A 6,000-nucleotide genomic window follows, 5' to 3' on the forward strand; every position below is an offset into this window, starting at 1 on the left:
TCTGTTTGTCACCCTTCTTCTCATCTTTGTCTTCCTTCTTTGGTTGCGCAGCATTTGCAGATTTCTGCTTACTAGAAGAAAAGCCAGCTTTACCTTTCCCGCTTCTCTGACTAGCAACGAAAGCTTGATCTGCGACACGCATACTATTCCTGTTTTGCCTTGACTGGTCTTCTTGCAGCAAAACAGAAACTAACTCCTCAAATGATAAGGCATTGGGATTGCCTTTCATCATCAAGCGAAGAGTGGAAGCAAAACCCTGATAAGAATCTGGTAGACCATTTAAAACAGTATGCACAAGTGAACTGTCTGACAGGATTTCATCTGCAGAAATGAGCTGCTCTTTGAAATCCTTGATCTTTGTCAAAAAGCTATCCATAGAATCACCTTCGTTCATATGCTCATTCTCCAACTGTTTTCGGAGATAAGCAACACGAGCCTCATTTCTTGCCTGATACAATGTGGCAAGTACATCCCAAGCATCCTTAGAAGTCCTGCAGGAGCGAATATGTGGGATAATGGTACGTTTGACAGACAGCGCAATCAAGGCATGAGCCTGCGCATCTCTACCATCCCAACGAATCTGCTCTGCTGAAAGTGGTGGTTCTCAAACAGCTGCTACAGCACTTGTGCCTGCACCATCATCAACAGTACCTGTTTCTGATGTGTTTGCAGCATTCCCAGCCACAATAGGACGTGCATCAATACCCTGCACAATATTCCATAACCCCTTTGCTACCAATACATGTCGCATCATATATGCCCACAATGGATAGTTGGTGCCATCCAACTTATCCTCAGCAGCCAACATGCGGAATACATCATTGTTGTCAGCCATGGCCAATGACTGTACTACTAGATGTAAATGCTGTGTGCAAGAGGTAAACCTGTATAAAATCGACCTGTGCTATATAGCACAGCCCAAAACAGACGAATGGGCACCTGTCCTGCAGATTTTAATCTTGACAGAAAATCTGCACAGTAGGACGATTTTGCCTGCGCAGTACTTGGAATGCAAAAACGGAGGGCGAAATGACTTCAGATCAAAATTCTGAAACGAACTAGCCCTACGGGCTTTCCCACGGCATATACTAACCTGCAGACGCTCGTGAAACCTCGTTGCAATCGGAGGAGATGAAGCGGCAGGTGCCGGTGATGCTGCCCGGGAGGAGGAAGCCTGCTCTGATACCAATTGTTGGAATTAGGGTTGCAGGAATGCACACACAACTTCAAGAAGATGAGGAAGCTTGAGCACAACACAGTAGTGTATTATGAGTGCCAAAAATGAAAGATAACCAGCCCTAGAAGATAATGGGCGTATATACAATGCACGGGGGAAAAAACCTCCTAGTGAGGGAAAAAGTGCCCCGGCGGTCCTAAGTGTGTTCACACACATCACTTCTATAATATGGTAACAATTGGTTCATACAAGACTCCACCAATCCCCAAATCTCCCATATTTTTGACTTTCTTTGTATAGTTTAGTGGGAGATCTTGGAGTTGCGCAGAAGTTACCAGTTCTTCACTGTGATAGTCAGAGTGCTATTGCCTTGGCAAGGAATCCGGTGTTTTATGCAAAGACAAAACACATTGATGTGCGACATCATTTTGTTCGAGGATGCCTGGTAGAGAAGAGACTTGACTTGGTGAAGATACATACCAGTGAGAACACAGCAAACACCCTTACTAAGAGCCTCTCCAGTGATTAGTTTTAGCATTGTTTGGGCATTACGTGAAGATGCTATTATTCTTCACTGTTTTGTATACTTTTTATAGTTGTTGGCATCTCACATTGGCCATTTAGTGGAAGAATGTTGGGTAAATGGCCTCAGTGGCCGACGCCCACCGCCCATCACTAACACTTACTAACCATAAGTGTATAGTATATACTAGTGAGCCACTCACTTATAGTATTATCATTACCGATAATACAGAAGGAGAGGGTAAGGCTCTCCCTCACCACTCCTATGTGTCGTCTCTCTCGCGCGCTCTCTTCCTCTCGTCTCAGCAGTTCCTTGCTTCTGCGCACCGCTTCCCTTCATTGTTTCCCAATCATTGTGAGGATTTCTTCCTGCATTCATTAGAGACTATAAATACATAAGATGAATGGAATAAATTATTAGTATACAAAAGATGCAAGAATATACCTTGGATGTGAGTTTGGTAAGATAACATTTGGATCTCTTTCGGGATAAAATCTATAGATGGTGCGATCAAGCAAGGATGCCCTCTCTATATGGTATCTTTCTTTAAATAATGACATTTGTGCAACACGACGAGAGCTACCAACATCAAATAAGTCTTGTATAACATCCATCAAACTCCAAAACATCATTTTAAAATATTCGGCCTAAAAATACAATTCAATCATGCTTCTATTTGTAGGTTGAAGGCAGCATTCACATGCTTTTGCAATAACAGAACACAACACCCTAGATAATTCAGATCCAACCTAAAAAAAATCTAACCTCAATGACCAAGCACTCTAAAATATTGATTTTGCATATCAAACATGAGCTCGCTCAAACCTCCTCCATTGAAATTTCAATTTAGAAAAGAGAGGAAATGAGGGAGTCGTACTAGACTACTCTCCTTTTGACAAGGCTTCCTATAGTGCCCAATTTGGGTGTGCCATGCCACAATCTCTGGGTGTCAAAGACTCGACATCTAATGTCCCACATTTTCCAAACACTGAAATCCATGCAGATTGTGAAGGAACCTTTCAAGAGGAGGATTGCGAACAAGAACACAAACCGCGCAAGTGCTCTAAGAATTGGACTTGTGCAAAAGCCCTTAAGCCTATACAAGTGAGCACTATCTTTGACGGTGGTAAATTTGGAAGGGCAGGAGAGAACTCAAAGTTTTGGGATCAAATAGGAGATTTGCTGCAAAAGGACAACAATTCCTAGATAGTGCAATTGTTTAAAGCAGATGTCCATTACTGACTTGAGAGCTCTAGAAGAGCTTATGGACTCCTATCTTGCAAAACAACATAGGTTTTTTACTAATTTGTTGAATGAAGTGGAAAACATAGAATAGTTGAAAGAGAGAGAAAAGTAGGAGAAAGAGGATAGATGGAGGGCCGAGTAGCGAGAACAAAGATGTGTGTTTGCGAATGCGATGATCATTCTCACTTAAAGACTTCCTGGAGAACATCGAGTGCTAGCTTCATGAAGCCAATGGAAAACTTATTTGAGAATCTTTTAGATGAGAAGGGGGCAAAAGGTACAAGCATCGTAAGTGGTCGAAGGTGATGCAATTGATCAAATTGAGGACTATAATGGACAACAAGTTTAGCAATCCCACAAGAAGGGCAAATTTGGGTGTACAAGGCATTCATAGAGGTGGGAAGCACTATACAAAGAAGTGGGATTTCCACACTCTGCACAATGTTTGAGTATCCTAGGCCAATTGGCGCTTCTTCCCATAGACTTTCCTTCTTGTACAATTGGACAGTAACTAATCCTGGTACTTAAAATAAGGTCCAGCTAGTGCAGATTGGACTTGCCCCTTACTTTCAAAGTTTTCTTGCTCTCTAAATCCCACATTGGCTATCAACATCAACATTTAGGCATTCATGATTACCATATGATTGGCATTAACTGTCTGGTACTCACAACCAAGTTTTCTTTGAGAGCAATGCGGACAATCTTAGTGACAGTAGACACAGATATAGTCTCTCTCTCTCTCTCTCTCTCTCTCTCTCTCTCTCTCTCTCTCTCTCTCTCTCTCTCTCTCTCTCTCTCACACACACACACACACACACACACACACACATTGCCTCCATGCAAGTCCACATGTTAGCATAGTATTTTTCTCCACAAATATATTTACTATTGCAATTCTAACAAGTTTTGCTACTAATGGTTATGGGGGCATTTATACCAGGACTAAGGAGGAAATATAAGCTAGCTTCCATATGAGTACACATCAACATTGATGTTTTGATAAATTTGATAGTGTTCACACTTCCAGATGTGCAAACATTGCCCGACTTTTGCGTCGTAGGCATTGCAATGGTGTCTGCTGTGACGTGCCAGGGAATGAATCTCATGGATGTGCAAAAGATTCTACCATCTTTTCTTGCATCATGTCTCCTTTGTTGTTGAAAAAATTGAAGACACATACCATAGACCATTCAATGACCTAAGACATAGAACTATCCAAATCTACATTTATACATGTTATTGAAAAAGTTAAAGACACATACCATGGACAATTCAATGACCTAAGGCATAGAACTACCAAAATCTACATTTATACATAGGAAGCCAATTAAATGGTCTGACATCGAAAAAATAACATGTTCCAAACCTTTGACCAAGATGAGTTCAAAAGTAAACCCTTGTCTTTTTCTTATGTTGCCCACATGATGAAGTTATGTATCTCACATTAAACTCCATCAGGGCAAGCAACTCGTTGGCATAAATAAAGTAGTAGGGGGTGGCTGTTCAACTCTATGCCAAAACTAATTCAAAATTGGCAAGAGGAGTGTATAGTCAGAATACATATTCAACATTGCCAAGTAATGAGGGTCTAAACAAAGCAGGACCCAAAGAATGGTGTACTATAACTAAGCTGTGCGGTGCCAAATGCATGTTGCATGCATGGATCTACAATAACGTTCAGTACTCCATCCTTAATATTACCTAAGTTGCAATGTTGCCACCCTAGGAATTTACATCATAGGCCATGCTTAGCTAGTCTAGAACTAAAAAGGTGAAACTTGAATGAAAGTGAGCAATATCTTACCATTTACCAATGCCAATCAAGAGGTTTGTTTATCATGCACACCTTATCAAGTGAAAACACTCAAGACCAACAAAATTCTTTTCTTTTCAAAGCATCAATAGCACTATATCACCTGTACAAGCTTACAACAGACCCTATTCTCTCTTCTAGATGGATATCCGCTAAGAGGTTCAGCTCTCAACTTTCTGAAGTTCACAACGATAATTCGAGGGTACACTTGCATAGCATAAGCCAAGGAAATGGAGAAAGGAAATTTTTGTTTGGGCTGATAGAAAATGGATTGTTGCACAAAGTTGCTGGTTTCAATTTGCATCGCCTTCATGAAAAGCCTCAAATTGTCAAGGGTCCCAAGATAAGAAAAATGGGTTCAACTACCCCCACACGGTGCAAAGAGACAAAAGGTGCAACAGAATGGGTAGTGAACAACCCAAATGCACTTTCATGAATGTCAAACTATGCACATTGGCCTCCGCATCTTAATTTTGACTGGTACACGAGCAAAGATAAAAGACCAGAAGTCTGGCACAAAGCGTACCTGAAGAACACCTGCGGCCTCCTGGGCAAGCTTCTAGAAGGCAGGGGTCGCAACCCAAAACAGGGCCATGCAACCCTTGCCCGAGAAGGTAGGGGTCGTGCAGCTGTGGCTTGTGCCTTCTAGGGCAGAGGTTGCACGGCCCTATTTTGGGCGCAACCCTTGCCTTTAAGGGCAGGGGTCGTGTGGCCCTTGCAACTCGACTAGGTTGCAGTCCTGTTTGGGGCCGCATCCTCTGCCCTCCTAGGCAAGGGCCACAACCCTTAATAGGGCTTGCCTGGCCCTTTGGGCTTGGAATCCTCTTGGGCTGGGGCCTCTAGGGCCAAGACCCAGCTGTGCCATCGTAGAGAGAGAGAGGGTGTGACGTGCCGCCCCGCGGGGCAGAGACTCTGTCTCTGTGCATGCGCGCGCGTCTCTCCTCTCGCCCATGCTCGTCTGCGCCCGCGCCTGCCCTCCCTTCATGCCCGCTTCCTCCTGCCCTGCCTGTTCCCTCACGCGCGCGCTCTGTGTGGGTGCGTGTCTGTGTGTTTGTGTGTGTGTGTGTCTACGTGTATGTCTGTGTGTGTGTGTGTGTGTTTGTGTGTGTGTCTGCGGGTATGTCTGTGTGTGTGTGTGTGTGTGTGTCTACGTGTATGTCTGTGTGTGTGTGTGTGTTTGTGTGTGTGTCTGCGGGTATGTCTGTGTGTGTGTGTGTGTTTGTGTGTGGGTGTGTGTGTGTG

Source organism: Cibotium barometz, chromosome 3 (genome assembly GCF_041138505.1).
Source record: "Cibotium barometz isolate CiBa-2024 chromosome 3, ASM4113850v1, whole genome shotgun sequence".
Classification (NCBI taxonomy): domain Eukaryota; kingdom Viridiplantae; phylum Streptophyta; class Polypodiopsida; order Cyatheales; family Cibotiaceae; genus Cibotium; species Cibotium barometz.